Source organism: Podarcis muralis, chromosome 15 (assembly GCF_964188315.1).
Source record: "Podarcis muralis chromosome 15, rPodMur119.hap1.1, whole genome shotgun sequence".
NCBI classification, from domain to species: domain Eukaryota; kingdom Metazoa; phylum Chordata; class Lepidosauria; order Squamata; family Lacertidae; genus Podarcis; species Podarcis muralis.
The window spans coordinates 25,898,432-25,911,183 of record NC_135669.1 but is presented as its reverse complement, the minus strand read 5'-3'; the positions used below and the strand labels follow the sequence as shown (position 1 = coordinate 25,911,183).

At 46.0% G+C, this 12,752-nt stretch overlaps 1 protein-coding gene across 4 annotated transcripts in view; it reads right to left on the bottom strand.

Annotated features, from left to right (window-relative positions):
- Positions 1 to 12,752, bottom strand: part of LOC114585355 (opioid-binding protein/cell adhesion molecule) — a 722,009-nt gene that overhangs the window by 327,303 nt on the left and 381,954 nt on the right. The gene's annotated exons all lie outside the window — the stretch shown is intronic.

Sequence of the window (12,752 nt, the reverse complement as noted above, 5' to 3'; positions counted from 1 at the left end):
TTCCCATGAGCCCCCAAACTCAAACAACTGAGGTGGACCCACTGCTAGAGACAAGGAACTCATAGCTTATGCTTTGTTGCTTCCTCTCTCTCTATGTCAGTCTGCATTTATCCATGTGCAGCCTGTGCCTATCCATTGGGGGAGGAGGGGGGAGGTTTCCTGGATAAATGAGTCCCTGCTGCTTATCAGGAGGGAGGGTGAGAAAAGCAAGGCACAGCAGAGATTGGTTTGGTGCAAGCACACCAGCAGGAACACCAGATTGACTCTGCATTTCCATCGCTGCCTCCCTCCCACCCCATCTCCCTTCCAGGAAGAAGCAGCTACTCAGCTGTTAGGAGGTCAAGCAAGCTCCACCACCCCACCATGTTGTCAACTACAGTGGTATCTCGGGTTACATACGCTTCAGGTTATGTACGCTTCAGGTTACAGACTCAACGAACCCAGAAATAGTGCTTCAGGCTAAGAACTTTGTTTCAGGATGAGAACAGAAATCATGTTCCGGCGGCATGGCAGCAGCAGGAGGCCCCATTAGCTAAAGTGGTGCTTCAGGTTAAGAACAGTTTCAGTTTAAGTATGGACCTCCGGAATGAATTAAGTACTTAACCCGAGGTACCACTGTACTGCATACAATGATCACTGGTCCATACTGGACACTGCTGTGTACAACATACTTAGAATCATAGAATGGTACAGTTGGAAGGGACCCTGATTATCATCTAGTCCAACCACCTTGCAATGCAGGAATATGCAGCTGTCCTATACAGGGATCAAACTCAAAGGGATCTGTGCAGCAGCACGGCACAGTCTGTAACTTGCCACTGAATGCTGCAAGGATGCCATGCCAGTTTCAGCCTACCTCCAGGAATGCCCTCTAGGCTCTTCCGCTCTACTGCATTATTTGCTGCAGCCTTGGTGTGCCTTATCCACACAGCCTAAAACATGGGTGTTTGGGCTATTAAGAATACAACAAGATGTCACCGCATCCAAGGAAACTGCAAAAGGCAGATAGCATAGATGTATGCATCTGGCCTGAGCTGCAAACAGCTGGTTTCTACAATGAGGAGTTATGGGCATACCTTCAGAAGCGCTGTCCTCCCAGCTGGCATCACTCTGACTGTGCAATGAAGCTCAGTTCCAGGGAGAAAAGAGAGCAGGCTGGTGTGCTAGCTCTAGTACTTAACATCACCACTGATTACTCTGCAGTGTAATTACAATTCCTGCAGATGAAGGAGATGCATTTCGCTGGCTGGGAAGAAGGGAAGCTAGATGTTAGGAGGACAGAGGAGTGGAGAGGTAGACTGCCCTTAGCGCATAACTTCTCAGTGCCTTGTGCTGGCCTTTCTTCTATCTAAGAGGCAAGCAGGGGATGGACTGATTAATCAAAGTGCTGCAGGTACAAGGACTTAGCACAACCAGCAGAGAACTAAATAATAATTTTTGCAGTGAGGATTGGCACCCAGGCAGCACCAATGGAAAATAATAGCCAGGAGGTGGATTTCCCAGCCATTCAGCATTGTGGCAAGTAAGACTTTGTTCCCATCAAGAAACCAGACTTGTGGGTCTGAAAAACTGGTAGACTCCAGATCCACCCAGACTCTGTCCATAATCTGTCAGGTTGTGCTCTGGTTATAGCCCTGGTTCACAAGACTCCTGGTTCTTTCTTTTGCCACCTAGACTAAATCCCAGCTGCTTTCTTGACTTGCCATATCCTGTTCTGGCTTGGCCTATGCTATCACACCCCATCCCTGCCCAAGGAACGAGGCTTCCTGGAATCCAAAGATGCAAGCTCCACTATGAAGGGTGCTTTGCAAAGTGGTTTGATGAGGACAGGCTGTCAGAATTTGGCAGCAAGTTATCATGGAAGGACATTAAGAGAGGTGGGCACAGAGATAGTGGCTGAGCACACAGTGATAGCAATACAGGGTCAGCGGCTAGGAGGACATGAAGAGGGGAGGGCAAAGAGAATGGTACAGAAGAACTAGCTGGAAAAGATAAGACTAGAAAGGTAGTGTGTGCAGTAGAGGCTAGTCCATTTGGGCAAGCAAGGCATTGCCCCACCAACCTCAGCCTGTCCTCAGTCAGCCCTCACTTGCCTGCCTTATTGCTTACAACCAGTCCAGGGAGTGGCACTGGCTGCTGGCTTGGGTTCAGCATTGCCCTTGTGGAGCTCACAGCAGGGAGGAAGGAGGAGGCAAAGCTAGAATGCATTGGCTCTGCCTATCATTGACTCTGGCTCTACTTAGTTTTTATCTCTCTGCCATCCGCTCTACCAGTCCCAATGGGCACCAGCCATTACTGGCCTCATGCTGGCTGATAAAAGGAGAGAGAAACTACCAAAGTGGTGGAGGGGGGATGAGGGGGGGGGGAGGCAAGAACGTAGCAGCATAATTGACTGAGCCAGACAGAGAGGGATGGTTAGGAGAGAGGAGCAGGCACCTCACTACTCAAGAAGTACTTAAAGACGATCAAAAAGTGGCAAGGTCACAGAGTAATTCTGCCTGAGTGTACAGATGCTTCTTATGGGAATACTGCAAAAGCTGTGGGGGTGGGAGGAGAGAAACACTGTTTTGCTCCCTGTTTATGAGGAAAAGTACATCGTCAAGTCTGGCTGCTAAAGATTAGAGTTGAAGAGTGTGGAAAAGGGCAGTCTGCAAAATAAATAAATAAAATAAATAAAAAAAATCAGAGTTGGCCATCTGCTGGCAATAATCTGAGACTGCAACCCCAAGTGCAATCCAGGAGAGAAAGTAAGAGTCACTGCTGCTTTCAAGCTTCTGAAAGTGCAGGATTAAATCTGTAGGCCCTTTCCAGGCTATCTTGCTGGCCATAATGCATGGATTGTCTGGATCCTGCACAACAAAGGTGAAATCCTTCCCATGAGGTTGTGCATTTGTTTGCAGTGCCCGCCACAACCAGGTGGCTGTTGGGTGTTTGGGAAGCACCATGCAAGGGGCTTTGACAGGTGGTTGGGACAGTCTACTCACCAGTCATCTGGCGTAAACATAATTGACAGGTGAGTTGTCTCCTCATCCACCTGCCAAAATTGGCCCATGGGAGTGGGGGCATTTAGCAAGTAACTGTAGTGTGGCTGGGGGATTGATAAGACCCCTTCCCTCCACATGTGGTCTCTGCTTTAAAAAGGGGCTTAGCTCCATTTTCCAATTTTATCAGAGGCTGCATGTTCCCCTGCTACACTCCTGCAGCAAACTAGTCTTTTTTAAAAAAGAATATGAATGATAGCAATACTTTCCCCCAACTACACATACTGAATAATTTCCCACCATTTCAGAAACTTTTAAAAATAGGATTTTTTAATGTTTTTGTTTTTGTTTTTGTTTTTTTGCTTAAATGGTTGTGAACTCTCCCATCTTAGGTGCTGAAATACACTTCTGCCCTGATGTTTTAAAAGCAGCAAATGGGTAGCCGTAGAGGAAGACTTCACTCAACACAGGCAGAGAGGCACACTTTCTCCCAGGTCCCAGTCCAGCACTCTAACCACTATACCACACTGGTTCTATTTTTAGTAAATAAATCAATAATAAACTTTTTGTGGGGGGTGCACTGGAGAGTGGGATAACATTTGCTTGACATGGCTTTATACAAACTCTCTGCAAACAAATCTGAATGAATGCTCAATAAACAGTCAGTGTTCCATAAACCTCCCTGCAAACTTTGTGCAAACAAATCAGGATAAATACTCAATAAAGAGATAATCTGGAAGCAGCCTTGGAAATCCTCCTCCCACCTCTTTCCAGAGAGGGAGACGTCATCCCTGCAAGGAAGAGACAAGTCTGGATGCTATGATTCTCTATAGTTAAAGAAAATGATTGGTGACTTAACGGTTTGTGTCTTCTTAAGATTGTATCTTCACAGTATGAGGCTAATGCATGTTCATTGCTTCGTTCAAATTATACGGGGATAATTCATATTATGGTTATTCTTCACATTACATACCACATTAGCCCTTTAAAAAAGCACACACAGAGAGAGAGAGAGAATTCTTTTAAAAATTGCATCTGAAAGTGACCTTCAAGATTTTTTTCAGCAACCCAAGTCTGTAGCCAGCCTGTCGTTGGTACTTATTCAGAGCTGGGATGAGCCTCTGGTCACTTGCAAACTCTCAAAGTGGATCTATATGGGCAGTTGGTCCCATGATCTACAGCTATGGGTAGCTACTCAAGGAGATGCACTATTCCCCATGACCAGCTACTCTGTGCTCCTGACAGGTGCATCATTGCTGTTCTTTAATGCAAGAAAGCTTGAATCTCATTAAAATAGTACAAGCTTTGTTGCCATTGGTTGTGGTTGAAGCCTCCTATACAAGAGATGAGGAACCCAGAGCCTTTCAGTAGTTGTTGGGCTCCAACTTCCATCATCTCCAGTCAGCATTGCCAATGACCATGGATAATGGGAGATGAAATCTAGCAACTCCAGAAGAGAAAAAATAGGACAGACTGTGTGCTTCCAAAGGACTTGAGACTTGCCACATTTCCGATCATAATTCAATCTCTGGCCACATTGCATAATTTTAAAATGTAAGATATTATAAATGCACAGCATTGGAATAGTTAAGCTTCCTGATACTAAATTGGACACATGGTACTTTCTAGCCCAGGAGCATTTATTTTGTCCAGCAACATCATCCTATAGTGGGCATAGCTAGAGATCTTTCTCTGTCCTGAACTTATTTCAGCTGAAGATACCACATTTGGAGGCAGAGACTTCCAACATGCGAAGCATGTGCAACTAGGGTTCCTCTCAGTTACATTAAATGAGGGTACAAAGTTTTCTGGAAGATTCAGGACAGAGAAAAGAAAGCATTTCTTCAAACTTCTATCTGCAACGACAGGTAGTGATGGCCACCAACTTGGATGGCTTTAAGAGGACAATACAAATTCATGTAGGGTAAGGCTATCAATGGCAACTAGCCGAGATGGATAGCTGCGAGCTCCATTGTCAGATGCACCTAAATAGCATTTGCTGAGAATTATAGTTGGGGGGGACCGCTGTTTGCATTCAGGTTCTGTTTGTGGGAGGAATTCCTATGGGCATCCGGTTGGTAACTGTGAGAACCAGGACGCCAACTTGCCCCCCACACTGAGGGGGCGTGGTCATGTGATACATCAGGTGACATGCCATGTAAGGTGTCATGTGATGTCGTCCGGTGTGTGCCGGGCGGGGCAGGACACTCAGAGGGCAATCTCTGCGCTTGCTCATCCCAGCCCCTGCCTGGCTCCTGGGCTGCCGGGCAGAGGCTGGGGTGCATGGAGGGCACCTGGTAGCTGTAGGGGGTGGCTCCCCCTAAATAGGAGGGGTGCTGCCCCCTGACCAAAAAATATTGGGGGAGCTGAAGCCACCTCCACCCGATGAGAAGAGGTTGCTGGATCAGATGCCCTTTGGCCTGATCCAGAAAAGCTTTTCTTATGTTTTGAAAGCTGTCCCCACCTGTCAAGAGTCTCAAGGCCTTGAACTGGTGACTTGAACATTGTAAGCCATAAGGTTGCCAACTGAGTAGAAGAAAAACTGGCTAGGCTTGCTTTTGTGCCTTTGCTTGGCCTTCAGAAATCAACAAGTGAAGTTTCTCAGAACGCAAAGATCAGCAATGTCTCTCACTGATGTCTGAAAATCAAGTTGCTGTTCAAAGGTACTGGGTTAGTTCGATGAAAAAGAGATTCTGCTTGCATGCCACCACTCAGCTGTAGTAAAAAGGGGGGAACTGCAGCGACACCAGCTGAGGAAGAGACCATAGGATAGAAAAGGCAATGCTCCCTCACCCTTATAAAACCTCCCAGGTCAGGAAATCTGTCCTTGCTGGTGGCTACAGACTGCCTACAGGCCAGGCCTGAAACCAGAAGCTGAGAATCCTGGGCACTCCCTTTCATTCGTTTAACTTTGGGATGCCTGGTTTTTTTGACAGAATTTGTAGCCCATTTTGAACTTTCATGTTGTATCAGGATGAAAGTATAATAGGGGATTACCTTCCATTGAAAATGGCAGCTTCAGAAGAGGGATTTTTCCTCAGGATCATGATATCCGACGGACTATTGTATTTTAATATTTTGTTGGAAGCTGCCCAGAGTGGCTGGGGAAACCCAGCCAGATGGGCGGGGTATAAATAAATTATTATTATTATTATTATTATTATTATTATTATTATTATTATTATTATACTAAAGGGTTAAATGCTCTCTCCATGCCTACTCTGATGCTGTGAATTTGCAGTACCCACCACCTCCATTACAACCAGCATGGAAAGATGATACAATTTGCATTTAAAACAAAACAAAACAAAAAAACTGCATGTTAATGCCCATGACTTGTGGAAGCCAATTGGTAGTTCAACACACCTCAGCCTGTGTGGTGTGGCGTAGAGCAGAGTAACAGATTACAGTGGTACCTCGGGTTACATACGCTTCAGGTTACAGACTCCACTAACCCAGAAATATTACCTTGGATTAAGAACTTTGCTTCAGGATGAGAACAGAAATTGTGTTTTGGCGGTGCGGTGGCAGCGGGAGGCCCCATTAGCTAAAGTGGTGCTTCAGGTTAAGAACAGTTTCAGGTTAAGAACGGACATATGGAACTAATTAAGTACTTAACCCGAGGTGCCACTGTATGCAGAGCCCTGGCTGAGTCTTGAGAGATTTTCTGCTCCCAGCAGCTAGCATCTTTCAGAATCCCTAGTTAAGAGGAAACCTCCTCTCCCACGCAGCTCAAAGTATCAAAGTGTTAATTGTTTCTAGACACAAGACAAAACTAAACACTACTACCTACTATATAAAGTTCTTATGGCCTTTGAACTAAAAAGACATGCTGTCAGAGCTGCCCCTGGTCCCAGCTCACAGAGGACCAACGCCAGTCCGTTGTTATATTAAATAGTTTTTATTGAAGTTCAGTTTCTCATTTACAGCCACGGCGCGCAGCTCTACGTCTTAAACCCTAGACCACCGAAGCTCCGTCTGAGTCTCCTCCCCCCAGACACCAGTTTAAGACCCTAGCCTTGCTCCACCTCTTCCTCTGCTCCCTCTTCCTCTGGGTCCGCTTGTCCGCCGAGGTCTTGCCCTTCCTAGACTCTTCTGAAGCTGAATCCCCTGAGTCTTCCCCCTCCCTCCGGCGAGCTTTAGGACCTGGTTCCCAATCCGTGTTTTCTGCTGTCCCACGCGCCTGTACATTTGAACTTGGCGCGCGCGCCCAGCCTGCCACCTTCCTTCTGACCGTTATACTGCTCCTGTCGCTGCTTCCCTCTTCGGGGATGCCAGCTGGGCCTGACTCCTCCTCCCTGCTTGCCGGAGGAGACGCTGACTCTGACCTATGGGGCTCTTCCCCCCCCACTATGCTCTGGTGGGGAAGCTGGCCCTGATTTCCAGCTACTGCTTTGGGAGTCTCCGCTGGCCCCCTGCTTCTGGTGTGTCCCCCCCCTGGGACCCCCCTTGCCCTGGCCATCGGCACCCCCTTCTGGGAATCTTCTGATTCACTGGAGAGGCTTATGGAATCTCTCGGGTCACTGTCATTCTGCCCTCCGCTGCCCTCAGATTCTTCCCCTTCGCTCTCCATTTCCTCTCTCCCCTGCGCCTCTGCTCCTGAGCCCCTGACACATGCGTACCAAGAGATCTGTTATTACTATGGCCATGCTAGCTAACGCTGCTGCATAAATTTCCTATCCAATTGAAGTACTCAATTCCTCTTACCCCATTTCCTTATAAGGCACTTAACCCTGTGATAGCTCTAAAGTTACTACAGTGGGAAGCGTGCATACTAGATACCAGTTTAGACAAAGGGAGCTTCCTCATGGTCTGCTAGAATTTTATTGCAGGATTAGAATTCACCTCCAGTTACCGACCACATTCCTTCTGAGCATGCTCAGTAAATTGAAACCTTATATGGTACCATTATTTACAATTCTACTTCAAGGATAGCATCAGGACATGCAACAGGGCAAAATGTGGACTTAATGAATGCAATGCCCTAGAAACTATCATACATGTAGGCATATTCCCGGGACCAATAGGAGGGTGAATGATTCAGCAAGTCTCAACCTTGCTGGTGTTGTTTTAACACCCCAGTGCACCTGACACCCTTATCTCAGAACATCCAGACACTGGGGGTTGCTCCTCAAGACATGAGACCATGCCCTGTGTAATTTAACCCATTGTTCACAATACGCCAACAGTTAAATGTAAAGATGTATTTACCCTGACATCTAGTTTGGCCCTAATACAACACATTTGCATGCTAGGATCTGCAAATCAGCCTTTGTTCATGCCCTGAGAACTGATTGTATGATATATATCTTTTCCAGCTGTTGAGCAGATAGTTGAGCGGTTTGGTACCCCAGGCAGTGCTGAGTATGGCAGCTATCAGAGTCAGCATCTTCAGATACACAAAGAGCAAGCCAGCAGTTGCCATAGATATGCATTGAGAAGGAATCCCTTTAAACAGCTGCTGTGTGATCTGAGCTATGTGGCCAAGGGAGTCTTGCACATCCCAAAACATTGTTTCAAGAATGCAACTTGATTCTGTAGAAAATTGAAAGTGAGCAAAAAAAAAACACACAAGCAAACAACCCATGCAACATTGGGTAATATTGTGACCTTTTGCCATCCTTGAGATCTGGAAAGAGGAGCAGACCGAAGCCAGAGGAACTGAGTTAACTGCACACAGTATGATAAGCATCTGAGTAAAGCTGGGGACTATTTATAGTTATCAAGAAAGTGGTTTGAGAAAGGCTTTTCTCCCTATGTGGACAGAGGAGGCTGATCACAAGAGCAATGTGGGGGAAAGCCCCACCGGAATTTTCTCTTCACCCCCAAATCCAAATTGATGGCCCAGCAGGATTATCAACCCTTTCAGTTATATTAATTGCCTACCATTCAGACACTCCCTAGAGCTCCCCCCCCCCTTTCTCCTCTGCTAGTCAATCACAGCTGTAGGCAGCACAGCCAATCACAAGCATCACTATGGCCAGAAAATCCACCCTTCATCTGTGTCTGGAGGAAGCTGGGACGGTAGGAGGAGGAGTCTTTTAGCCTCACCTACCTTACAGGGTTGAGTTCAGTTAGATGCCAAGCAGTTGTACTACTGCATTGTTTGAGCATCTTCAATATCCACACTTCCTCTTGCCCTTCCCCTCCCCCCCCCCACACTGAATCACAGCAAATATCAATTGGGATTCCTCTGGATTGATGTTTGCTATGATTTTGTGCTAAAGAGCGGGTTTTCTGGGGGAAAGTGGTGATGCAAAGGCAAAACCTCTCAGACCCGTGCCTAGAAAGGATGAGACTAACAGAAAATGGCTCGGCCCCATGCTTTCTAGGCACGGACAAGCAGAAGTGTGGACAAGTCCTATATTTGCAAGGGGAAAGGATGGGGAGAAAACCAAAACAAATCAGAACTACCTCCAGTGAGTCCATTGGCTGCCCCACCTGATCCAATGGTCACCACTAAAGCCCCTGGTATGTGATTGTCTATGTACTGTATATATTTATCCCATGATTTCCTTGGACCAAAATGAAAGCATTTTGCAATGTTTTGTTTTGCAAAACTGAAAGTGGGGGGAACGGGGTGTCTGTGTATGTAGTCATTGCAAACAGTGTTCCTTCTTATTTATTTATTTATTTATTTATTCCAAAAACCCTTTAGCTTTCTCTCTGTCTTTCTCTGGGAGAGAGAGAAAAAACACACACCATATAATCCGTCTCCAGCCTAAGTGGGAAGCTTGTTAATGGCTGCTCGCTACACAACTGCAAAATCAATGAACAAAACTGTTATTTCAGAACCAGGAATCTGTGTTCCAGTGGCAGCTCTAAAATCCACATATACCCTCTTTATCTGGAGCGTGATGCACCTCTTTCTTTCTCTCTCTTTCTCCCTCTCTCTTCCAGATTCTCAGTTTAATTGTCTTCTTCCAAGCAGCAAAGAGCAGGGAATGCTTAGTACCGTACTTTTGGAAAGGTCAGAGGATACGATGGCTCCTACATGAATGGCTGTGTGTGATTTGTCTGCCTGCCCCAATGAGTCTCTCCTCTGTCCCAGCAAAATGGGGAGATAAATGACTACCAAGCAGCTGGGAGGGCCAACAAATGGCCCATTGAGAGTGCAGGAGGCCTCCGTCGACACTCGTTCCTTCCCGAGGCAGAGCCCTGCTGTTCTTGGTTCTGCCCATTCACATCCATTCTCAGAACCTGAAATGGCCTTCTCCAAACTGCATGTCATCTGCAGCAGGAGAATTTCACTGGGAGCCTTCTGCACTGCCAACTTAGGGTACCTTCAGGCTGTCACTGTTTTGAAGAAGGGGTCCAAGCACATGCTGGAAATTCAGGTGTGTGCAATTAAAATGGGTTAAAGGGCTCTGCTGTCCTAGCACAACAAATCTGCTCTTTTAAATGACTTTTTCTGGTTAGGCAAATGATAAGGAAATGTACCGAAAAGTATGAACTAATTGTGCTCATTGCTGCACTGTGAACAAATGCTCAAGCAAAGACTGGACATAGTCTAACCTCCCTCCATGTAAGCTTTGTGCAAGAAAAAAGCAGGCTGAGTGATGAATAAACAGGTTCTCTGGAGAAGCCCTTCGATTGGCTTCATCCTACTTTTACCATCCTTGGCTGCTCTTAGAATCCTGGGAGCTGTAGTTTTCTAAAAGTGCCAAAGAGACATAGGACTCATGTATACTGTTGTTTTTAGTGTGGGTCACAAGCTTCCTGAACCTCCATTAATTCTCCATTGTCCACAAGATGTTCTTCTTCTCCAAATCACTGTCCTACCACACTTCTCCTTCCCTCAATCTAGCTTGGTTTTTTGTTTTTGTTTTCATAGCAAATATACTCTGAAAAAGAGAGGAGCATGAGAAAATATGGATTGAAGGAGGAGAAAGTGTGGGAAGCTGGTGATCTGGAGCAGAATGCCTATGGGAAATGAATGGAGGAAGCATGGACGAGCCAAGTGTCAGTCATTCTCAGCCCCTTTCTTTTAATGAATTACAGTTTGCAGGGTTCCTTACAGAAGAAAAAAATGCTGCTGTTATTCCAGTTTAATTCAGCTATGCAGAGATACCCCTATGGATGCTATCCCATATGAATGTACTTGGGAGCAAGGTCAATTGTACTCAATGGGTCTTAATCTTACTTCCAAGCAGACATGCATAGGATTGTGACTACTGGCAGATCTTCTCTGTGAGTGACCCTATTAGCTCATTTAGCTCTGTGATGGGGAACCTGTAGCCCACTAGATGCTGTTGGGCTCCATCTCCCATCAGCCCCAGCCACCATAGCTGTTGGTCAGGGATGATGGGGTTTTTAGTCAAGCAATACTTTTGAGACCACATATTCCCCCCAGTGAGTTGATCATAGAAGGATGCTCATATGCTCTTCACAAGTCCAGTCAGATGCCCCAGGGTGATGTGGTCTGCACAAGTAAAATGCTGTTTCAACTCTATTTTCTGGCTTGTCTAGAACTCTCCTGAAATGTCATAATTCCAGCTTCAAGTACTTAATACTCTGGCAGATGGAGAGATTGATGGTGAAACTGCAAATGGCCCTGCTGTCAAAACCAGGCCTGGAGTTCATGAAGTACGTAATGGTAAAGGGTGCCACAGAGCATACTCAGAGTGCAAATCCCACAATGTGCATATACAGCAAACAGAAACTATGTGTCCAAGATTAGCATTGACGGGCTTCCAGGTCCTCTTATACTCTGTAAAGCAGCCGACCCACTGATGATACCTGAGTGACTGATTTGTAGCAAGCAATAGGTTAGAGAGCTTGATATTTATAAAGGTATGAATCACAGCAGCTATCGTTTTAGAAATTAAGCACCATCCTTAAAACACGTCCCTTTCTGTTACTTTCACAATTATAAACACAGCTTATTGGGGAAAAACAAAAGGCATATGTGTACAGGCATATGCTTGTAGATTTCAAATAATGGGTTATTAAAAACAGTTTCAGATGGCTGAAGCAAATTATTACTATTATTACAGACTAAACAGAGTATTTAAATCCTGGGGGAGACACACACATACACAGAATCTTCTGCTTGGCCCAGTTCTGCATTCCTGGGCGTGGTTTGCCTCACTGACCAATCAAGCTAGGTAGCATTTAAGCCATACAACCGAGATGGGTACTTCAAATGTCATGATGCTGATGATGTATCTCTGGACAACCCCCTCCTTTTGTTCAAAATTAAAAGGTGAGTCAAGTATATCCAGCACTCGAGGCTGCCTGCCTTTCTCCACTATGCTTCAGACATCCAAAATCTCACCACCACCACCCTGCTTCTAGAGGCAATGCTTGCGCCTGTAAAACTCAGTCAGGAACTGAAAAGAGAGGGTTGGCAGAGAAGTGGGCCATCTGTATATAAACCACCTGCATTTCTCACAGGGCTAAGCAGTGCAAGGTAGAACAAAAAAACCAAAACAAAAGCAGTCCATGTGAATTCATAGGAGGTGCCCCAGGGGTAAAAGATTGATTTGATATTAACAGATTCGTGCAGAGACTATAAAACGGTTGCACGGGGGTGGGAAAGAGACACCAGGGCCCTGGAAACCAGCTAGATCTATAGGGAGGGGGAGGGCCATGAAATGCAAACCTCCAATGTGCCCCACACCAGAACACATGCACAGCACATCTCCTCTTGCCACACCTGCTCCTTCTTGCACTAAACCACTTTCAAAACAAAACCAATGTCCCCGGGGCTGTGTAAAGCTCACTCTGTCTGACACTTCAACCTCACCAACTGTCTGGCACCTGCATTCT